This window comes from Temnothorax americanus, unplaced genomic scaffold (assembly GCF_048541705.1).
Source record: "Temnothorax americanus isolate GAGA-0224 unplaced genomic scaffold, ASM4854170v1 Scaffold19, whole genome shotgun sequence".
Lineage (NCBI taxonomy): Eukaryota > Metazoa > Arthropoda > Insecta > Hymenoptera > Formicidae > Temnothorax > Temnothorax americanus.
The window spans coordinates 2146956-2172446 of record NW_027509329.1 but is presented as its reverse complement, the minus strand read 5'-3'; the positions used below and the strand labels follow the sequence as shown (position 1 = coordinate 2172446).

General features: G+C 46.0%; 1 protein-coding gene across 5 annotated transcripts in view; it reads left to right on the top strand.

Moving 5' to 3' along the window:
• Glurib (Glutamate receptor IB) overlaps positions 1-25491 on the top strand; it is a 232281-nt gene that overhangs the window by 102796 nt on the left and 103994 nt on the right. The gene's annotated exons all lie outside the window — the stretch shown is intronic.

Genomic DNA, 25491 nt, shown 5'->3' with positions numbered 1-25491 from the left:
AAAAAAATTGAATTTACGGATATTGCATCGGGGAGAATGGAGAAAGAGGCGAGGGAAGTAAACGTAAGCGGATGGCTCATAATCGCATAGATGGGACTTTATTCTTGGTCTTATACTGTATTTACCGTGGCCGTAAACACGACCGAGAACAATGCGGACGCGCGGTCAAGTACCGACGATGGAAAATTTTTATAATCTGCTGGATACAGAGCCCGCGACAAAATCCTTTCTCCTCCCCCTCCCCCCGACTAGGCGCAGGCATTTTCCGATATCGCGTAATTATTTCCGTCACGCGAGGCCGCCGGGAGTTTTCGGTCGAAAGCAGTTTTCATACAAAATTTTTATCGCGCATTCGACGATTAATCTTCGCGGAGGCGATGCGCCAAAAAGAACGGAAAAAACGAGCCGGTACCGATAAGATACCGCCGAGAGAAGATGGTGTAAGGAAACTGAACGCGGGACAGAGTTTATCCCAATAGTAATATTTCTATTCCTTCGGTGTCCCGTTCGAGCACGGGATTTCACTCTCCCTTTTATTCCGGTTATTTCATATCTCGTCCTCTCATCCTCGTCTCTGCTTTCAGCCTGAGATAGGACTGACATAATTTTCCGAGATAGTGCCCGGGACCCGTCCTCCTCTCTGCTCTCTCTCTCTCTTTCTCTCTCTCTCTCTCTCTCTCTCTCTCTCTCTCTCTTTCTCTCTCTCTCTCTCTCTCTCTCTCTTTCTCTCTCTCCCTCCCATCACCCGCCACCTCCGGGTTTCCTTTCCTTCCGCCTTCGGAGTTCGCAAGGCGGCCGGCACCGAACTCCCTCTTTTTATATCCCACCCTTTTCCTTTCTCCCTTCTTTTATCCTTTCACCGAGTTCTGAAAGCAAAGGGATCGCGTAAGTCAGCCGATTCGAGGATCCACGCCCGCGTGCTGCCTTTTACTCCCTCACCGTTTTCTTTCTATTCTCCGTCGTCTTTCTCAAGTCGAGAGTTCATGTACATCTTTTCGAGTCAATTACGCCTTTTCCCCGACGCTGTCTCTTGTCCGTAAGTCGGAGAATGTCAAAGGCGCCCCGCTTCTCCTAATGATCGCATTACGTCGTATTACTACAGAACCCGTTGAACGGAATCATGTATTTCGGATGATTACGAAAGGATTACCGGAATATTCGACCACCTTAATGCTGGGATAATCTACTCGCTCGACGGAGTCGAATGGAATCGGATCCCGACGTGAGTTCAAGTTGTCATCATCATCGAACGATTCATTGTTACGATGTCGCAGCATGTACTCTCACTGCTGCTTGATTAAGTTGCCGCACATCTACCGAAGCCCAGGCAATTAAGGCTGTCCGCAACCACTGTCGCATTGGTCGATCAAGCTTGCCCGCATCTATTACACATCGATCTAAAACCGTATTTATGCACTTTGTTACTCATCGCGTATATTATTTCAGCGATATAGGAATCATTATTATCGTAAATATCAAAGTAATGAATTTATTATCGCTAACTTTTATTAAAATAAACATCGTTCTTCCTTGAATTCATATAAATCTCAACAAACTCGTTATTAACCTCGTTTTTCTGAGCATATATATATATATATATATATATATATATATATATATATACTGCATTAATTCTGTTAATTAAATAAATGTAATAATTAATAAAACTTCGCAGAAGTAAAGAAAGCTTCTGTACACTATCAAACGCGTAAACAAAATACAGAAAGTATAAAAACCGAGAATCTTTAACGTAATGTATTAACATTATGGCATGAAAGCGAGAATATCCTGTTTCTTTCTTAATGTATGTATACTATAATGAAATCCCATTTTGAAAATGAGACGCTGTTGCTCTTTTGTATCTTTTTTTACGTCTCACGAGATTGCGATAAAACTCAAATATCGTATAGTCTTCAAGGACGAAGCTGAGAAATAATCGTTCACTCTCGACGAGTCAATTTCGCAGTTGACCTACCGTTTCGCTGTGAGAGATACAAACCAAAGTGGTAAAGAAAGGTTCCGTTTGCCGCATTAAACCAACGGCCATCCACCGGTGTGACAATCGGTAATAAAATTCACGTAGGTACCGAAGTTTCGACGATCGCCGTGCATAACGGTTCACCCACGTCGTAACGTCGACGATGCAACTGTGCGAAGCGGCGCTTCCTTCCGTTTCCCCGTTGCGGAATAGTAGAGCCTAGCTCTTTTCGGGGTAGCGTACGACTTGACTTTTATCGGAAAGTGATATCACCGCGGCCGCGGGTACTGCACTTTGAGAGAAAGAGTAAGTCAGAAAGCTTGTTGAAAGAGGGAAAGAAGGAGGATTCAAGAGGAGAGAGTTGGACGAGTGCGCAAAAGCAGCGGAAAAAAGCAGGAAAGAAAGAGGAGGAGTAAGAAGAAGAAGAGAAGAAGAGAAGAAGAAGAAGAAGAAGAAGACGGGAGAGTTCGAGGAATACGCTTCGATCGTGACCAACTCTACGAACTTTTTTAAAATCGCGATCCCGCACCCAGGCAAACGGGAGTCATATGCCTCCCGCTAGCGGAATACTTGCCCTTGAGTCCACGAAGATGTACGGGGACTCTTCCTCCTTTTCCCTCGTATTCTCTCCTATATTTGGGCATTCGCTGCTGGTCCTCGTTGCCGTTCACGAGCGGCAAGGACCAAGTATTCAGGCCACTGAATTCAGCGACACGGAAAAGCCATTCTTCCATGAAAAGGACCCCGAGTCGTTCACGTGGACCTGTGGATGACCGCCATAATCCACCGTGTACCCGCATCGACGGCGTTGCACGACCCTCGAACATCTGTACTTACGAAGTCCTCGGCTCTCGCGCCGTACCGACTCCGACTCCGAAGATTCGCTTAACTAAGGGGAACACGACACTCGCGATGAATAGGATTACTGATAGCCACTCGACGTCTTACGACACCCACTGTTCACGATTTTCGACAGTCCGGCACAAGCCGAACCGTAATTGCTCTTCGATTGAGGACAGAATAAAAGACGTGTTGGATGTACATTGTATACATATCATTTGAGTTAAATGAAAAGTAAATAATAATACAACAGCTTCTAGATTGTTATTCGTGGAAACATGGGAAAATGATAACGTTTATTATAATACTATTTATTGGACGCTCTGGGTGGATTTCCCAAGTGTGGACATAAGGGAAATCACAAGATATATATATATATATTTATATATATATATATATATATATATATATCCACATGGTGTATTTATTTATATTTATCTTTCTCTAATTCAAATATATATATATATATATATATATATATATATATATTTGAATTAGAGAAAGATAAATATAAATAAATACACCATGTGGATTTCATATTGCTGTATATAAAGTTGCGTATAAAATTAAAAGGAAAATACATGTTTACTAGCAATATCGGGAATATAAATTAAATGCAGAAAAATACCTACATAAAAATATATTTCTAAAATCAATATAGGTTTCCTTTATGTCCACTAGGTAAAAAATTCGGAATAAATATTTACGAAAAGAGAAGTTTTGGAAAGCTCGTTTCCTTTACTTCATAAAATTACTTAATTGTGCGTAGGGATGTAATTATTATTAAAAGAGAACTTTATTTGAAACAGAATGACGATATATATATAATATATATACATTTATCACGGATCACACCGGCGGTCAGCCGATCTGACTTCTGTCCGATATTTAGAAAGTAACTCAGAACTAACTCAAGCCGTTCTCGTATCCGCTATTGCGGTTTGGTTATTTAGAAAACGTTTGTTGATTTTAATCGTTGTTTAGATGAAATCAAAAGGTAAACCACTATCTACCGCCAAAGTTCTAGCGGTTTTTGATGTGATCGGCTTGAATGTCGCTCAAATTAAATAAAAGCGCGGGTCGCATATCGGAGAATGGAACAATTGTTAGCGGAAAACCACCTACGAGAGACATCGCGGTGCTTTTCTATGATCCTACAATTGGAACGAATATGATTCCGCTCGGTTTTCTTGCCCTCTTGGTCGAGAGCTTTTCATCGTTCTACTTTCGCGATTAAACGTACGTTTATCTTTTCTTCCGTTTGTAGTTTGCGATTGATGCACTTGTAAGCATGCATATCGAACTTGCGTGGTCGGCAAAGAAGACTGTTGTGAGCCTCGGCGAGGCAATAAACCTCTCCTTTGCTCCGTGCCAGCGCAACACGAGCCACTACTATCCGTTATTACGAAATACTTTACATACCCTCTCGATGTTTTTATTAACGTACCACCGAAACGGGCAAGAAACACCGCGCGGGCATACGTTTCGCGCATGTGCGGCCCGACGTTGCCGATGAATTACGAGCGGGAATGCAAATGCATTCGTCGTCCTTCGCCTACGCCGGCAATACCGAAGCACTCTCCGGTCGGTCCCCGTGGAGTTTTATCCGCCGTTTTATTGCGCGCGTCCTAGGAGCGTTTCATACTAATCCGCTTACGGGCACGAATTTCGGAGCATATGATTCCAAAGCGACTGCATGCCGTATGAGCGCATCCGTTCAATCTCCCGTAGAGCTTCCGTTGGTTGATGCTCGATCGAGTGCTCCTCCCGTATGTCGGGGACACGCAACGATAGATACCGGGGAGGTATTCCACGAATTTCTCGTTTTACGTTCCGCTATAATCTCAAAGAGGGTATCTCCGGGTGAGGTCTTCCTCGAAAGGCGGCCCAAGTCACCGTGAAAAGCGGTATATCGAGAGACGAAACAAAGTTCATTCGGACGTAGGGAAAGCGGATGCGCGGATACTTGTCTCCAAACAAGATCGTGTTCTCCTCTTGCGCCACTGCAAACCCGCGCGAGCATACGAACCCGAGCGCACGAGCTGAGCAACGTGGACCACGGGTATTTACATAAGAGTACTGGCTGCTCGCGAGGCTTTATCCGGGGTAACCTGTTACCTGAGGGCGACGGAAAGGAGCGGCATAAAAGGGAACTCCTGACGAGATCCGTCAGGCCTTATACAAAATGTACAATCTCACCGTGTTCCGTTACCAAAAAAAAAAAAGGAAAAGGAAAACTGACAGCGGCATTGAACCACGCCGCCGAGGATATTGTACAAAGTAAAGCGAAAAAAAATTCCTTTTTAAAGCTACGCGCCGTGACATTGTAATATCAATTTGCAAGTAATATATTACGTATTTATAATGTTGCTGATATACGCTGGCGTTTATATTCTGTCTTTATTTTGATTGATGGATTCGGGAGAATGTATACGTTGCGCGACGACACCGGGTAAATAATATATGAGTGTCTTTACATTTATTTAAAGCGGAAATAGAATTGCGCGGGAACAATACCTTTGCCGATTCGATATATGTGTGTGCGTTGCTGCTGCCAAGAAAGAGGCACGGAAAGAAAAGGCGCAAGCGATATTTCGAACGGTACGACTGAGAGACGGCATCGTATAGAAAATTTATAATTTTCCAATCTTATAACGTTTACTAGAAAATCAGAGACTTTGAACATATTTCAAAATTCCCTTTTTAAAATACGACGTTAGCTTTATTATATATACAAGCATAATTGGTTTCAAAAATTTTTAAAGCAAACGTTTTTTTTTTAGAAATTATCAATAATACATCACTTTTGTCCATCTATAAAATTAAATTATGTAATAAAATTGAAAAATAATAAGATAGAAAATAAAAATAACTACAAGGAATGTCATAGATGTAATAATTTTTTATTAATAAAAGCGTAAACCGTGATTATTTATACAATTACTAATAATAGATTTTGAATAATTTTTTAATCAAGCCCAATTATCGGGTTGAAATAACAACATCTCGAGCCTTCTAATAGGATTTATCTTCCAACGCGTTAGGATGATCCTTGATAATGCATATTTTAGTTTAAAATCCTCTTCCATCCTCAGACGAAAGCACTGACGTGCAAACAGACACACGCATATGCGCCAGTTTTACCAATACCAGATTCCAAACATTTACATAAGCTTGGATCTTAACAGAGCCGCGTCCGGATGTGCTTACCGGTAGAAAAGAGAGAAAGAAAAGAGAAACACGGGAGGGTGGCAGAAAGGAGCGCGCAGAAGGGAGCTAAGAAGGAGCGGGTACGGGACGACGGAGGGGTTCGCGGAAAGATCCGCCAAGTCGTATACAAAATTCATAATCTCACGGCGTTATAATGTTTGCCGGGATAGCGCGGAGGTGTAGAGAGTTCTGGTATGCATAAAGTGCGGTGATGGCGTGGTATACGAGATCCTGGAAGAAGAGCGAAGACGGTGTGTACGAGCCGCGGCGAGGGGCGGCGGTGAGGTTGGAGGGAAATATTATGACTCGAAGCAGCAGGAGACTGTAATGGATCGCCGTGAGCGGGCACAGGGGCCATGGGCTGCATTCCCACTTTATAAATCACCACCTGTACTTAGGTACTGAAAAATCGGCTCCAGGGGAAAATGACGGCGGGTACTTAAAGAGAGAGAGAGAGAGAGAAAGAAAGGGAGAGAGAGGCAGGCGGTGGTGCAGCGGTCCTGATTTTTTCGCAGGCGCTCATCCTTTTCCCTGTAGAATAACGTAAAGTAATAATGTACGGGGTTAAGGTAAGAATCTTACGATCACATCGCTGTAAAAATCAAATATCTTTATTTAGGGTTTTTATGCAATTGTACGAAATCGCTGAAATCCTCTTGGCGTTTATCTAATAATAATAGTAGAACGTATTGAAAGGGTTGTGAGAAAATTGTTTCGCTTATCTCGTCCTTTTTTTACATTATATTATTCCCCTGCTGGAAATTCATTGATTATTTCATAAAGAGTAGAGAATAAAACTTAACATATATTATATATATTGTCGTAATCATCATTATATCTAAAAAAAGTCTCATCATATCTAAAAAAAGGCATGTAAAGTCAATACTCGACTCTATCGAAGTTTATTGTTGTCGCTTTTCCGCGATGCCGATTGGTTCTCTCGCTGCGCTTATTTCATGAGCAGCTGTTATCGTATATTTTGACAGTTGTGTGTATCAATCAGTATGTAATAGTAATAGTATAATGTTAAAGCTAAATAGCGCGCGCGAAGCGCGCGTCTGTCTAGTTACAATATAAATTGTGTGTAAATCGATCTTTTGCCAATCTATCGGTTTTATTGGACTTGCATTTGAAAATTTTTTTGTATGGTCGAACAACGAAATAGCCGGGCGGAATTCTTTGACCGATACGTAGGCGCTATTGCTTCTTCGTTCAAGAAGTACCTTCGAGGTACTATACCGTGTTCTGACTCCTATAAAAGGACGTTATACCGATCGAATTGATCACTTTTAACGGGAACTGTTCGTTTGGCTCTCTCTCTCTCTCTCTCTCTCTCTCTCTCTCTCTCTCTCTCTCTCTCTCTCTCTCTCTCTCTCTCTCTCTCTCTCTCTCTCTCTCTCTCTCTTTCTCTCTCTCTCTCTCTTCGATCGTAAATCGTGGGACAATAGAGTATGTATACCTTCAGTGAAAGGTGAGAGAGTGAGCGGTGCGCAAGGCGAGATCTTTTGCCTGGTGGAACCATCGCCATTATTTGAAAGAGCTTTTAAGGCAAGCTCCCTTTTACATGATTAAGAACGTTCTTGCTTGGGCGCCTCTTACTTAGCGCAAAGTTTCTCGCGGACTTAAAGCGCTTAATCTTCTTTGCCAAATAGTAGCTCCTTGTACCGGCTGCATAATGGCGACTGCTTCATATAATAACTTGGTGCCCGCCACTGCCCGGGGTTTGGTGGCGCGACTGTCCATAGCCGCGGAGTTCGTTACATCTTTTGCGCGCGTAACGACCGCATTAAATACATATTATTTAACAGTGTGATTACACTCCGCCAGGAACAAGTTTGTGGTACGCAATAATTATATGCAGTAATAATACATAGATGCAGGGGCTGTACAGTGTGTCTTTAATTAATACACAGTTACTTCCTTGCGGCTTGTATTTCCGTTCATAATACCGTCTGTACTCCGATACTCCAAATTATCCATATTACTCAGATCAAATTCTGCGCATCCCGTATTACTACACGTCGTATCTGTCCGTCATATCGATTAAATTTTGTTATGGGGAAAATGCACGTATTTTGAATGCGCTCGATCTTCAGTGGGAAATGGATACGGCCAAGCGTGGGCTAACATCCAGGTTGGACACGAATAAAATTACCGACGGACGGATTGAGATTTCTGATGGATAGATACTCCGAGCAAATTGTGTTGACCCAAGCTCGCATTAACGGGGGGACACTAATTTCGACGGTGATTGCCAATTTACATGGATACGAGGTATGCCCGACCTGCGTGCATGGCATAATCATGTTGTAAATATACAGTAAAGACTGTCGCGTAATAGTTGATACGAACCATTAAACGGTTGCTTTTCTAATTTCTAGCAAAGAACTTCGATGGATTAATTGTTTTTCTGCATTATAAGTGACGGGGGGAAATAATTTAAAGCCAAAAGTTAAATGCGGATTTTGTTGTTTCGCTCATTGCACGTTCTGTTACAAAATGACAATATTAACAATAAAACTAATAAAGCGAAGAAACTTGATCCGTAATTGCAAGTAATTCCCCGATGTATTTCATTGATATATCCATCGATATTTTATGTAAATTATTTTCTCTCCCAAATTTAAACTTTTGCCATTGACGATATAATTTCGTTCATTTCTGCCAAATCTACGTAAACTTGTTATGAAATAAAACGGAACGTTGCACGCGTTATAATTATTGCGTGTAATTAATTAACCGAGAATCGTACGCTGTAATTGCTTACAACCATTCACTTCTTTCGCCGCGGCGCGTAAAGTGATGCTATTACTTTTCGTAATTAATTAAATTAGTAATTACAATGCGCAATAGGCAGGGGCCGTCGTGCAATTTTGAACAAATCGGAAATTTTGATTAATTCCCGAACTTTGCCGCGACGAGGAGGTCTCATTTGTATTACACACGAGGGACGCGATCATTTATTTTGTTATCTCACATAGCATAGTTGAACCGGACTAGCGTAATTACAGAGGTAACTGTACGAAGAAATTAAATTAATTAGATCACCGACAATATGGTATTTACGAGGCACTAATAATAACTGTTACGCCCTATTCCGCTCTTTGTGCCGCTACAATTACCCATACCCTTGTGAAGTATCCGTGTGTATTAGCTATAGTGCCTGCGTCACGCACAATAAATATATAATGATAACAACGTTTACATCTCATTTATAATTTACAAATATAACTAAATTACGAATCTCAGCTGACATTACACCGCCGTAAACACGAACGGCCCGAAACGCATTTAACGCGTGTATCACAGGCGCGTGCTGCTTGCGTGTTGTAGCATATGACGTTACATTTTGACCGCGTAAACGGGAGCGACTGTTTCGCGGCTTGGCGGAACGCGTGACCGAAAGCGTGGCAAAATATCTCGACGTTATATAATCGCGAGTAAAATTTCGCCGAAACTGTGCTTGCAGGCGGAAAAGCAAGCGTCATCGAGATACTTTATTAATGTATTATAGCGTCGCAAATCATTGTGTACACGTACGTACATACATATATAATATTACGCACGGAAAACGATCAATAAATAAATTTATACTGTGCCGCGACTGCGACCCGATCTCGGTATAATTACAGATGAGCCGTGGCACACGATTCAAACGCGAGCCGTCCGAGTGATACCGGAGCCAGATACGTATTTCGCTCACGTATCGCGGTCTATTAGTTAATTATCCGACGCGACATAGGCTATCTTGATAGGACGCTGCGGCCGGATGCATCTCGCGCGGTACAATCTGCCGCGTAACGAGAGCCAGCAGCCAGCCCGCCTGCGTGCACGCTGCCTCGCGAAATTGCAGAATTCAACGAACGCCCGGAGCCCGGCGCTGTCAACAAACAACAAACAGGAAATTATACGATATCGGCGTGCGCGAAGGCACGCGCGAATTCGCACGCGCGATTTTAATCTAGCCTAACCACCTAGCGAACGGGACAAGAATAGTAAGTAAAATTTGATTTCGTTCAAAGTGCGCACTCTGATGACGTGCCGGTCAAATTTTGAGACAACTTTCTTCTTACCGTAGATATATAAATCTAAATAATAACAAAGCAATGCACCTTTCGGACGCATATAATAATATTTTAATTTTTCAATTATTTTTTTTAGCAGATTTTTTAAATTTATTAATATTTTGATTTAATGTGTCAAGATATTATATCAAACGGTAGAAAAGATAAAGCCCAACTATAATTTACATATATATGTAAATGTATTTCATATATGCTGTTCTTGGAAAACAGCTTTTCCGCTTATATACATATTTACATCGTTATCATGCTGTCACGCTTATCATGTTGTTACAATAACGCATCGTTGTCTCGCATGGTTGACATTGTAATTTTTTAGAAGAGAGGATTGTTCGATCGCGTTGAGAAATATGCCGGAATTTCCTCTACGTTTTCTACGATTCATAGTGACATTCTTTGATAACGCACCACATCGATCATGAATGCATAAAAGCTCCTTGAACCGATCTCGTAATCGGACAGGGAGAAATCTTGCTATTTTTTACATTGCTAAAGCGCGGAGGGAAAGCGGAATAGCTTTCCACGCTGATATGAGAATCATCGTACCAATGCGACATCGTGAAGAGCGAAAAAACTCGATCTTTTATTCAGTTTATCCCATTGCGAGAGAAACGAGCGGAAATATGAAGGAATCTCGCACCACGCGTTTCATATCTGCGACGTGGGAGTAACGGGGGAGGGGTGGCGAGGGGAGGGGGAAGGGAGGGCTGGCAAGCCGGATAATTGCGGGAGATAGATGGTAATTAAAATGTTTACCACCGCGCGCTAAAGACGGCAGCGAGCTCCATTTTATCCTTTACGAACGTTACGGCCGATTGAAATTAAGAGCTGAATTAGCATTCGTGAAGTGAATTCGATGACTTTATTCCCTCGTGAAGCGTAATATAATAATTCGAGACCTTTCGTCTTCGAGAGCGCTATCGAGACATATATATATACGTGTGGCGGTTTACGCCACCGAAAAAGCACGTTCGCGCACCTAATTGTGCAGCGCACCGACTTACCGACGCGACGGTAAGTTCGCAGCGACGCCGCTACGCGCCGCATCAAGAGAGCGGCTAACTCGTGTTTCATTTACAACCAGGCATAGTATAATAGGAGGCTCAGCGGGAGCCCAAAACCAGTTCCTTGGCGCCAGTCGCCGATATCAGTAGACAGAACTCTTCGCGCAAGAAGAGTTCGTAACCCCGCGGCGTTAATCGCCACAACTTCTCGGCGTAAATCGCCTGGAATCCTCGGCGTCAATCGCCGCGAGTCCTCCGGCGTCAATCGCCCAAACGACTCCTAGGCGTTAACCGCCGGCGCCTCGCGCCCACGGCGTCAATCGCCGCGAGTCCTCCGGCGTCAATCGCCCAAACGACTCCTAGGCGTTAACCGCCGGCGCCTCGCGCCCACGGCGTCAATCGCCGCGAGTCCTCCGGCGTCAATCGCCCAAACGACTCCTAGGCGTTAAACGCCGGCGCCTCGCGCCCACCAATAGGCGACGACGGCGACAACGACGACACTCGATACCGCCAGACGGCGCTCCGGTCGCCTACGGTATATAAGGAGGCGACGCAGCAAACACAGCTCAGATTCGACCTTGAGAAGGCGCTAGTCGCCTGACAATTATCCACGCGCCAGCACCAGCATCACCACGCCGCGGATAATAAAGGAGCGACCTTCCCCTCCTCCTCCGGAGGACGGAAATAACCCGGCCATACGTCGCAAGACGCGACCAACGCCGCTCCGGGTTACCGCCAGGAAGGGCCGAGACGGCATCTCCACGCGGCCACACCTTGGCGCTAGTCGCCAAAGATACGGCGCTTGGACGCCGTATACCAGCGGTATCCGGCCAGCGAAGTACGTGCCACCGCCGCCGCTTCCAGGGAGCAATCCCTACTCCAGGCTCATCCGCCCGGTTGAGCCAGTACCTCCAGCTAGTGTGATTGTCGTACGCCGAAGGCCGGTCGTTTTATCGGACGCGCCGGCCAACACAACGAAACCCGGCAAAAGCGTCAGCCGCCGGACGACCTCGGACCGACCACCGACGCCAGGGGCGTTCCTGGACCTCACCGGCGAAAAGGAGAATTTGCCACCGTCAACGAAGCCATCCCCGTGCACCTGCGGCAGAGGACGACCAGCGCTACGAGACCAGGCCACGCAGACGAGCCCGAAGAAGCTGAGGGACCAGGGGACGCAAGCGAAACACCGGGGCGGCCGATCGACATACCACCACCAATAGAGTACACACAGACACACATACAGATGTATAACCTGTAAATATATGTATATAATGTATATCTGTCTCCTATTGACTACCCTCTTGCGATTCACTACCCTTGGGCCATTCCTATGCGCACCCTAACCACAAGCGTAAGTAAGTTAAGATATAAGCGCCCATAAATTGGTGACCCCGACGTGATCGCAAAGGTAGTACAATGGCAACGGGAGGCAACGGAAGAATACAGATAACCGAGGAAAGCGTGAGCAAAGTCGCAATACGCATACCTCCGTTTTGGAGTGACGAACCCGAGCTATGGTTCGCACAACTGGAAGGACAATTCGTCCTCAGTGGCGTAACTCAAGATTCTACAAAGTACTCATACGCCATCTCACAACTGGACTCTCGTCAAATAAAAGAGATCAAAGACGTCATCACACAGCCCCCCGAAGCTGACAAATACGGGACTGTCAAGAGAGCTCTTATACAGCGAATGTCTGTTTCCCAAGAGCAGCGTACACGTCAACTCTTGGAGCACGAAGAATTAGGAGATCGCAGACCGACTCAATTCCTGCGACATCTCCGTACACTAGCGGGTGAAAACATACCCGACAGTCTGCTGCGTACTCTCTGGCTCGGAAGACTGCCTACAACAATGCAGACTGTGCTAGCCACTCGAGCCGAAGATCCCCTTAACAGCGTAGCTGAACAGGCCGATCGCATCCACGAAATGACCAACAAGGCCGTTGTAGCAGCCACAGCTACATCAGCAGTCCCGAAAGAATCACTGGAGGCACAAATCCAGGCTTTGACAAAACAAGTCGCTCAGCTCTCCACACGACTTTCGAGGGATAAATCTCGGCAACGCGGTAACGACAGAAGTCGAAGCCGAAGCCGCAGCCAAAGCCGCAACCGCGGAACGTCCAAGGAAAAGAAGGACGATAAAAACGACAAGCATTGCTATTACCATAACCGATTTGGTGAAAAGGCGAAGAAATGCACGCAGCCGTGCACCTACAAGTCGGAAAAAGACCAGGGCGGTCACTGATGGCGGCCAGTAGACCAGCCCTAAGCCCTCGCCGCCTATTCGTCACATGCAGAGAAACTAAAAAGCGGTTCCTAATCGATACAGGATCAGACGTGAGTGTATTCCCTCGCTCTATGACAGCAGGATACATCGCGCCTACAACCTACGAACTCTACGCCGCTAACGGCTCGACAATCACTACATACGGCTCGACCACATTACAGCCAGATCTTGGGTTACGACGTGCATTCCCATGGCGTTTCATCGTCGCTAACGTCACACAGCCCATCATCGGAGCCGATTTTCTCGCCCACTATCATCTCCTACCGGACCTACAAAAAGGCATCCTTCTCGATGGTAGGACGAGTCTACGCATAAAAGGCACGGCAGAAAGAGGGGCTGCAGAATCGATCAGAGTGTTGGCAATCGAAAACGAATACCACCGAATCTTGGCAGAATTTCCAGAGATTACAAAGGCTACTACCAAGACGCGTACGGTAAAACACGCCACACTGCATCATATCAAAACCACGGATGGCCCGCCAGTAGCATGCCGTCCCCGTCGGTTAGCTCCTGACAAATTAAAGGCAGCCAGGGCCGAGTTCGATCTCTTGCTACAAGAAGGGATCATACGACCTTCAAAAAGCCCATGGTCAGCACCGCTACACATGGTACCTAAGAAAGACAACTCCTGGAGATCTTGTGGAGATTACAGGGGGCTCAATGCACGAACGGTACCGGATCGATATCCGATCCCACATATAGAAGACTTCTCGCAATCGTTACACGGGAAAAAGATCTTCTCAACATTAGATCTTGTGCGAGCATATAACCAAATACCCGTTAACCCGGACGACATTCCGAAGACGGCTATAACCACGCCCTTCGGTTTGTTCGAGTTCCTTTTCATGCCATTCGGGTTACGCAATGCCGCACAAACTTTTCAACGCTTCATCCACGAAGTCACAAAGGACCTGGATTTCTGCTACGATTATATTGACGATGTCCTCGTCGCGTCCAAAAATGAAGAAGAGCACAAAGAGCATTTGCGCATATTATTTAAAAAACTGCAAGAATACGGTATCATTCTAAATCCTGCCAAATGCGTCTTCGGCGCGAAAAAGGTCCTGTTTCTCGGCTACGAGGTCTCAGAAAAGGGCACACGACCTCCGCCAGAAAGGATCGAAGCGATCAAGAAGTTCTCGAAACCGGAGGACGTCCAACAATTCCGACGATTCCTGGGAACCCTAAATTTTTACCGCAAATTCATCCCCGAAGCCGCCAAGGATCAAGCAATTCTAAATGGCTTACTTGGCGGCCCGAAAACGAAAAAGAAGGCTCCAATAACTTGGAACGCTGAATTAGAAGCAGCCTTCGAAAAATGTAAGGACAGCCTGTCTCGTGCAACTATGTTGGCTCACCCGAAGCCGGAGGCAGAAATCATCCTTACAACTGACGCATCCGATACAGCCATCGGAGCAGTTATTCAGCAGCGGGACGGAACAGAATGGCAACCACTAGCCTTTTTCAGTAAAAAGCTGAATCCGGCTCAGAGGAAATACAGCCCATACGACAGGGAGTTACTAGCAATCTACGCCGCCATCAAACACTACCGGCACATGCTAGAAGGAAGGCTCTTCACGGTCTTCACTGACCATAAACCGATCACATACGCTTTCCAGCAAGATCTGCTGCACAGCTCTCCCAGGCAAGCACGACACTTACAATACATCGGTCAGTTCACCACCGATATACGCCATATCTCAGGCAAAGATAACGTCGTCGCTGATGCCCTCTCAAGGATCGAAGAGATCCACGCAGCAATCAACCTAGAGGATCTATCCAGAGCACAGGAGGAGGATACCGAGGTCCAAGACCTATTACAAGGGAACTCTTCGCTCAAGCTCACTAAGATTCTGATACCTGGAACCAGTGCAGCACTGTACTGCGACACGTCAACCCCAATAGCACGTCCCTTCGTTACGCAACAATTCAGGAGACAAGTGTTCCAGTCATTGCACAGCTTATCGCATCCAGGAGTTAAAGCGACAGCAAAATTAGTCGCACAGAGGTACGTCTGGCCACGCATTAAAGCCGACTGCCAAGAGTGGGCACGAGCATGTCTCGCCTGCCAAAAATCGAAAGTTCATAGGCACAACCGATCGCCTCTCGGACAATTCATCGGCCCCACACGACGGTTCGAGCATATTCATATGGACCTCGTCGGACCATTACCTGTCTCAAGAGGCTACCGATACTGCCTTACAATTATTGACCGGTTCACCAAATGGCCTGAAGCCATACCGGTTACAGACATTACTGCAGAAACAGTCGCCCAGAATCTCTTTACACACTGGATTACGAGATTCGGCACACCTACGCGGGTCACTACGGATCAGGGGAGGCAATTTGAGGCCGACCTGTTCCGTCAGCTTACAAGGCTCACAGGCACTACGCATATACACACGACAGCCTATCACCCCGCAGCCAACGGCATGGTCGAACGCCTGCATCGGCAGATTAAAACGGCCATCAAATGCCACGCAACGGAAGCTTGGACCGAAGTATTACCCGTCGTCATGATGGGCATCCGAGCAGCATTCAAGGAAGATCTCCACGCAACTCCCGCGGAACTCGTCTACGGAGAGACATTGAGACTTCCGGGAGAATTTTTACAAGAAACTCCACAACCAATTGATACAAACGACTTCATCCAAAAACTCAGACAAACGATGCAAAGTCTACGGCCACAACCAATCAAGAGGCACGGTTCGCCCGCTACATTCGAGCATAAAAATCTTGAAAGCTCCTCACATGTGTTCCTCAGGCACGACGCACCAACGCGGGCTCTGCAACCCACCTTTGATGGCCCATACGAAGTCCTCAGCCGAGGCGAAAAGGTCTTTAAGTTACGGATTAACGGAAAGTCCGTCCACGTAACAACAGACCGTCTTAAACCCGCCTACATACTGGTAGATCACGAGCAAACCGAAAAACCTCCAGAGAAGCTCCAGCACCTTCAGCCTGACACTCCAGCACCTACGGAGGTCAGAACACGAAGCGGCAGAGTATCGCACAAAACCGTGCGATTTCAGGTAACATAATACAACGAAGGGGGTAATGTGGCGGTCTACGCCACCGAAAAAGCACGTTCGCGCACCTAATTGTGCAGCGCACCGACTTACCGACGCGACGGTAAGTTCGCAGCGACGCCGCTACGCGCCGCATCAAGAGAGCGGCTAACTCGTGTTTCATTTACAACCAGGCATAGTATAATAGGAGGCTCAGCGGGAGCCCAAAACCAGTTCCTTGGCGCCAGTCGCCGATATCAGTAGACAGAACTCTTCGCGCAAGAAGAGTTCGTAACCCCGCGGCGTTAATCGCCACAACTTCTCGGCGTAAATCGCCTGGAATCCTCGGCGTCAATCGCCGCGAGTCCTCCGGCGTCAATCGCCCAAACGACTCCTAGGCGTTAAACGCCGGCGCCTCGCGCCCACGGCGTCAATCGCCGCGAGTCCTCCGGCGTCAATCGCCCAAACGACTCCTAGGCGTTAACCGCCGGCGCCTCGCGCCCACGGCGTCAATCGCCGCGAGTCCTCCGGCGTCAATCGCCCAAACGACTCCTAGGCGTTAAACGCCGGCGCCTCGCGCCCACCAATAGGCGACGACGGCGACAACGACGACACTCGATACCGCCAGACGGCGCTCCGGTCGCCTACGGTATATAAGGAGGCGACGCAGCAAACACAGCTCAGATTCGACCCTGAGAAGGCGCTAGTCGCCTGACAATTATCCACGCGCCAGCACCAGCATCACCACGCCGCGGATAATAAAGGAGCGACCTTCCCCTCCTCCTCCGGAGGACGGAAATAACCCGGCCATACGTCGCAAGACGCGACCAACGCCGCTCCGGGTTACCGCCAGGAAGGGCCGAGACGGCATCTCCACGCGGCCACACCTTGGCGCTAGTCGCCAAAGATACGGCGCTTGGACGCCGTATACCAGCGGTATCCGGCCAGCGAAGTACGTGCCACCGCCGCCGCTTCCAGGGAGCAATCCCTACTCCAGGCTCATCCGCCCGGTTGAGCCAGTACCTCCACCTGGTGTGATTGTCGTACGCCGAAGGCCGGTCGTTTTATCGGACGCGCCGGCCAACACAACGAAACCCGGCAAAAGCGTCAGCCGCCGGACGACCTCGGACCGACCACCGACGCCAGGGGCGTTCCTGGACCTCACCGGCGAAAAGGAGAATTTGCCACCGTCAACGAAGCCATCCCCGTGCACCTGCGGCAGAGGACGACCAGCGCTACGAGACCAGGCCACGCAGACGAGCCCGAAGAAGCTGAGGGACCAGGGGACGCAAGCGAAACACCGGGGCGGCCGATCGACATACCACCACCAATAGAGTACACACAGACACACATACAGATGTATAACCTGTAAATATATGTATATAATGTATATCTGTCTCCTATTGACTACCCTCTTGCGATTCACTACCCTTGGGCCATTCCTATGCGCACCCTAACCACAAGCGTAAGTAAGTTAAGATATAAGCGCCCATATACGTATATATTCGCAGGCAGTAATATTTTAAATTGCCGGAACTCTTTCAATTTACGTTTGTACAACACATACAACCAATCGGCATAAAAACTCAGCTGCGCCGTTACCAGAGGCTAGCGTTTCTCCGTTCCCTCCAACTCACGTCGCCCAGGTATTTCCATTCATTTGCTCCAATTTTTTTCATTGCCTTAAGTACCGAGTTACATTAACTCACTTGTGCTAATTAAAATCAATATTGCGAAGTTTCATATTAAACAATCGGCGCGAAACAGCCGTTTCATCGTAAGGTCGAAAAAGTTTCCGTTCCTGCTGCTGCGGGGTCGTGCTCGGAGAGAGATCTACAGTAGAAATAGCGCGCGAACGAACGAGCAATCGATTCTCAAACTTCTTCTCACCAGAAGCGGAAAGAAACGAATCAAGACGGCGCTCTTCTTACTTCTCTGCCAGTCGCCGACTCGAGGAGCTTTCGGAAATTATTCAGCCTTCTCTTTCACCCGTTTCTCTCTGTTTTCTCTCTCTCTCTCTCTCTCTCTCTCTCTCTCTCACTCTACCTCTCCCTATCTCTCTCTATCTAGCTCTCTTCTCGGCGGTCCTTGTCGTGCCTGTTCGGTGCCGGGAAGCGTACCGTATTAACATAAAGCGGATTCAATATCTGCGGATAAGAACTTAATTTAAATCCCCAGAATATCTTAAGGGATACAATATCGGATCACTCGGCGAGAAGGGCGAGACTAGACGATGTCTCCGCGCGGTTCGTCCACCGTCACTCGCTCCTCCTTCGGACTCCTCGAAGGATACCTGATATGGATGTAAATCAAGTTACCTCGTTAGGTCATTGTCGCTGAATTGGATTTGTCGCGGGAGCTGACTCGTGATTAGCTGTGGCGTTTGCCGAGCGGAGTGCGCGCAGCTAGCTATAACCTTACAGAAACGTCTCTGCGAACCCATCAGCGCGATGCATTCCAGCGCTCTCGGACGCCGGACGACCAGGGGATTACGGCCACCGACATTATTATTTTGCTTAAAACGCGCGGCTAACAATTTAAGCGTACGGACGCGGACGCGTCCTTGCCCGCCCGCAAGCTTATCTCTAAACGAAGCGTGCCGTAAAAAGGTTGATATTTTATCAAACGCGTTTACGCGCCGGGTACCGGGTACTCCGTAGTGTCGCATTTTTGCTGCTGCAACTGTAAGGAAAAACGGAGATTTTTGAAATAAAATATCGTGCCGGTTTTTATTGACCTGGTGGCAGGGATTTCAAATTAGTCCGCAAATTTGCGTTTACTTCGGGAATCGATGCAATCGTAGCGGCGCACGTAGACCGTTACTCTATAACAGCCCAGATAAGAACGAGTGATACCTTACAGCGGTCACTGAATAATCGCGAAAATATACTGTATTATCCTTGCCAAATAATTCAGGGATGAACACGCTGAAATCGAGGCACGGAGATTCAACGTATCATAAATACAGAAGAGCCTATAGCGTTATAAACAGTGTAGGTGGCATCGATAAAAGAACGCAGATAACAATAGATATGAGTAATCGAGGCTCGAAGCAAAATACGTCGGGGCAAAGCTACGCCAATCGAATGATCTCGCAATAAGAATCACTTATACTGTATTTGATTTGATTCTTTAAATAAAATGTATCGTTAAAAAATAATTGAAATTGTGCAAACCAGTTATCGGAATTCTCGATCGTTAACTAAACGTTATTTTAAATATATATCTTTCACAGAAATATATCAATTTAAACAAATTTCTATTTTGTATAGCTTTATTTATATCGATTACTAGAAAAAAAGAGCTATACCTTGCGAATAATATTGAGTATGTTCTAGTTTGTCAAAAATTAATTAAAAATTGTTGAAAAAACTGATTAAATTATTTTTAAAATTCCGGTAACTTTAGACTATACTTTTACGAATTACAATTAGAACGCATATTTCTTTCAGGGGGAGAATATTGTTATGATTAAAGATTCTATTAGGTTAACGATCGTCGTCAAAGCTCGATCTGCCAACTCAGCTGTTTTATATTGTTCCCAATGTTCCCAATATTCAATTACAAGGTTGCGAACTCCCGTAGGAGAAGTTAACGGAAGTTTTAATAGTTTGTAATGCCGACGAGGGTTTCAAGTCAAAGATCAGACGTGATCGGCAATCGAGTTTTTGGTTAGCGATGACATAGTTGTATGCGTTGGCGCGTCACCGAATATTGCCCATCTCATGTTTGCCGCGAGAACAAAAAACTTTAATCGGCGTGGCCGACCGATCGATATTCTATTCGTCGCTGATAAAATAATTTCAATTTCGCTCGAGTAGAAAACGCGCGCGAATGCGATTGCGCGCACAACGCGTAAGTTAAACATTGTCGCACAATTTCCTGATACTTGTTCGCGCGTGCATTACCATTAACGCACGGGAATCATCCCCTTTTTTTTGCGCGCGCGAAACTAACTCACAAACTTGTTGTCTAAATCGTTGATTGTCCTCGCGGTTATAACTGCCGAAGTTTGCGCGCTCATTGAGTGATACAATCGCGTAACGATCGTGATCGTTACAAGTCGTACACAAGTTCTACATTGTTTGGACCACGCGAATAGTCACTTGTGTGTACCGACAATTGCAGCTTCTCCATATAATTTCGGCCGTGACTGGAATCACGTAGCTCGGAACGCTCCCAACAGCGAAACGTTTTAATTGCGTAGAGGGAGAAATAGCTCGCGAGTACAGTAGTAACCGGGTTGGAAGGTCGCAACACTCGCGTGACGTACAATGAAAATGGATGCGCAGCGGAATTTCCATAGTAGCTAATCCATCATAATTTGTATGATTTGAATGAACCATCATCTCGCCCGACAGTTAATTACATGTACACAAACACATCGACAGAAATTTCTTAATGTAATTTTGTTTTTGCACTTGTGACGCTTATTAAAAATGAGATCGTCCTCGGGCTTGAGAAAATATGCAAATGCATTTACTTTCCTGGGGAGACGGAAGATCTTTAAGTCTTGCAAATTGAATCGGACCGGCTCAGTGGTCACAGTCTGTCACGAGTCAGACATGGCGGATAATGGAGTGCCACAGCTACTGTCAGTCCCCGCGTTTCAAGACCGCATTCACCGATCTTACCCGGCAATGCCGGTATAAATAGCATATTCATCAGACTTTCCGATACTTATTAAGTATTGAATTTGCCGTTGCGGAGCTGCGGAAAGTCTGCCATTGCGAATTGCGACGCAATGCTCAATCGACAATAATAGTGGGAGAAAAAGACGTGCACGCAGCGGGAGAAATCTCGAACGCGTGCAAGAGAGGGAGAGGGAGGAACGGAGCGCGATCGGCTTGGAGACCGTGGCTTTGATAGACGCTATACGAGAACGGTGAGGAAGAAAGCGTCGAAGTTCGAAAGACGAGTGGGAAAGGAGGAGAAAGCGTATATACGTACGAGGGAAATAGTGGAGATTCCGCGGTTTTCGAGTATGCGGGCGAGAAACGAAAGAGAAAATAAGGATAAAAAGGGAGCGAATTATTGGTCGACATGGAGAAAAACGAAGGACGCTGCAGGGGCGATGAAGCGGAGGGGGGAAATGATAGGAAGGCAGACAGCTGCAGAGAGACCGAGAGGACAAAAATAACGATGAAGAGAGAGAGAGGGAGGGAGAGAGAAGACGAAAGGAGAGGACGAGATAGAAGAAAAAGAAGAGACGAGAGAGGAGATAGGAAGGACGGAGGGAATGAGGAAGAGAGAAAGGAAGAAGAAGATGAGAGGAACGACGCTAGGGCGAAGGGGTACAGCTGGGTTGCTGCACGAGTAACGAAGAGAGGGAATCGATGTGAGTGTGAGACACTGGTGGGGAAGCACCAATCAATAGACGCGCGGCGGCGCTCCACCTGTCAACGCGCGCGGAGATAAACACAGGTACCTTTAAAACGATGGTCTAATGGCACCGGTGTATCAGGTGCACGATGCATCAGTGCGTACGCCTACGCATTACAATAGAGAGAAAGAGACAGAGAGAGAGAGAGAGAGACATTGTCGGGATAATCGAGAACACACCGGAATTCTGGCCTTTTATTATCCCGACTTTGCGCTTCGTCGTTGTACGCCATTCGCTGACGGTTACATATATCCGCTGGACTTATATCGCCGCAGACGTCGTCCCGGTTCCCGCGTGTGTAAGAACACCTGGAATATTTGAACGGAGCCTTTTTGCCCGGTATGCATTAACGCGCGCGTCCATAGAAGAGAACTAATAGCCCCCATATTTTGCATATAAAGCGATCTCGTCGGGGAAATCGAGTTTTAGCGGTCGGTATTCCGGTTTTACAGCAAACGGCAATATTCATCGTTTAATTATACGGTTGCGATCTAAATTAATCCGCCAGCTCTCGTCGGCCGGTAATAAGAATACTCTGCTGGCTGTAATAAGCGCGCTCCCCACGCCAGTGATTTACCGCCCAAGTTTTGTACGTCGTATTTAAGCGAAAGCCAATATATTCGCCGAGTTTCCTAAGACGCATCATAAATACCTATATCACAGTGTGATATAGGTTTATCGGTAAAACTCGTCAAATATATCCATGTTGCCGACGAGTTTAACAAGAGAGTGCATCTTTAATCTAAAAGTTGAACATTACTTGGATATTATTCTTTTCAATTTATAAACAACAACAGCAATAGCATTGTGTATCAATTATTACTCATCTGTGCTAGATTTGCGAAATACTTGAATTGTAGCATAAATATAACACTATACACGTGCATTTCATTGCGATTATTTCGTATTCGGCAAAATTTTTGCTGCGCGAGAATTTCCACCGCTTTTGACGACACACACAGTAAACGAAGAGCGGGTTAATTAATATTAGCTTAATGCAATGTTGGCGGCAATGCGGCTTTGCGAATTTTATTGTAATTACAATCTAGTTACGAGGGATGTATTTTCGCTGACGCCGATTTTTGTCTTGATTAGCGGAACGGCCGGGCCGGGCTCGCGATGTAAAACAATTTTAATATCGACGAAGATATTCAGCAAATATCGGTGCGGGGCGAGAGGACGTGTTGGTGTGCGTGTGGTGGGAAGCGGGTGGATGAACGGGGGGTAAACGAGCGAAAGAGCGTATTAAACACAGCACGAATTCCTGCTCGTCCCCTGGGTTTCCCACTCCTTTTCGCTTTTTCAAGTATTTTAATCAAATGATATTAGCGAGACGCCCGATATCACGCTGACCATATCACGCGCGATGGACGTCTTTCGATTTAATCTTAATCTCTGTCTCGCTCAAACAGCATGAAACCGCTTCAAAGGCGCTAATCGCCTACAATGTATGCTAATTATTAAAAGCGCACGTGTGCAATAATAATCTCCTTTTATCGCCGTCCGATAATTTCGTGCGCGACGATTTAAATATTCGTCGGATATTCAAGGGACAAGAAATTCCGTTAGAGGTAAACCGCGAATTAAGGGTAGCTAGAAGCAAATTATAAGCGGTTCTGGGATATCAATTACGTGAAATTAGCGACGCTATTGTGGTATAATCGTGCTGTGTCGTCCGAATTACAATAGGATTCTTTCTGCGGCGGTTTCCCGTGTGTATAGCGAGAGCATATAATGGCTCAGATTGCCGCGCGCGCGGTCGTATCTCCGCCCGTGGATTTCTGTACGTTCAGCGAGATAATAAAATTATGCGCCTCGTAAAACGACGGCTCGCCTGCGTGTGTCTTGACGCGTGCACGATCGTTTAAAACATTCACATTAAGATTATACACGGATTCAACGAAATATACGAAAGCCGGCCGGGGCGTTTTATGCGCGAGATCAATATTTAATATTTGATAGCAACAATTTTTATTGAAATACTATATTGTATCGGTGTCAGAAAGAACGATTAATAAAAGATATGAAGTAACATTCGTTCAGCTTTGGCGAATATTATATCTGCCGTCTCTTTATCATTTTATTGTACGCGTATAGAGTATTTTTCAAATCTGATGCATAAAGCGTAAATAGCTGATTATTAATATTAATAATTTACAGCTATTGTAAACTACTTTATAGTTATATTTTGACACAATCATGGATACAAAGGACGAAGAACAAAAACATTTATCGTTTATCGTTTGCATGTTTAACAGCGTAATTTTGATGGGGGAGAATAATTCTTTGTCCAGCGCATTGTTCGCCATGTACAATGCCGAAGAGTTAATAACTGCACGGATTATACGCGTAAAGCAATATCTCTCTGTGTTCGCCTGTAAAGTATGAAATCACGTCGGCGCGCGACGTTGCGGCATGATATCCCGTCCACTTCCAGTTTACTACGTCGGCCAGGATCCCGGGCGGATAGTAATACTACTTTGTTTCGAACTTGCTACCGATATTTCACGAGGCGCGGCGCGAAAACTGCGAAATTAGATGCTCTCGTAAAAGCAAAGAAAAATCCACGTGTGACGGGCATACAGGCAAGCGAGTAAGCAGGCAGGCAGGCAAGGCAGAGGCAGACAGGCGAGGCAGGAAGCGGAAAGAAATGAAAGGGGAAAAGGTGCGCTATATAATATCGTGTAACACGTACAACAGGAGCGTATCTTATTCGCCGCGTGAAAAGTTCTCTCATTGCACGGGCGGGGGGTGGGGGGGGGGAGGACAGAGCTCCCGGGCACAGCGACGTTCGGCGTTACAACTTTTGAAAGTCGTAACGAAAATTATTTCGATATACAAGTTTGTCAATTCGTATACGATTGCCCGTTCTTCGTCTCGCGCTCTCGCTCTCTTTCTGCATTCGCAACTAACTTGAAGAAGTATATACATTTTATAGACGAAAATCCGCGGGACGAGCTTTTCCCCGAGCTAGATATATTAATGGTAACGCCGGATGCTCGGAATAACGAAGACACAAAGTGCAGTATTCAGCGCTGACAGTTACTCGATTATACGACGCATACCGTGTTAGCGTATCATCGATCACTTCATCGACAGCAGCATCTGGAATATGCGATACATTTGACGTGAAATAAATAGCTTGATAAATGCGTGTATAAGCCATATTATTTCTAATACAGTGACGACGTCAATATTTTCACCAGGGTATCGCAAACATTTCCACAGGGGCTCATCCGACTTCGTGTCTGACTCGGTTAACTGTACACGTAACAATCGTGCCAAGCCTTATTAACTTCGAGAAATAGTCTCGGCGGGTTATCGGGCACGTGTAGCTTGGTTTACGGTAAATTACATGACGAGCGATAGCATTAATATTGGTACGTATTACCAACTATTAACGCCGAATGGATCGGTGTAATTACACGGCCGCCTCCGTATGCAGACGCGCCGGCTTGTATCACTGCGCGTCGTATGTGAGCCAGTAGTAAACGGGAGCGCCACACATCAGACATCCGATACAGGGTGTCGCGTCGGATTATCACATCCGATTTCACGACGGGCGGGATAATCGCGTTTCCGCGCGACATTTATTAAACTCGCGAATTCCGTTTCCTAAAATCTAATACGTAACTGATAACTCATATTTAATGCGAATATTTATACTTCGTAATAAATTTTTCCTAATTTATCTTAC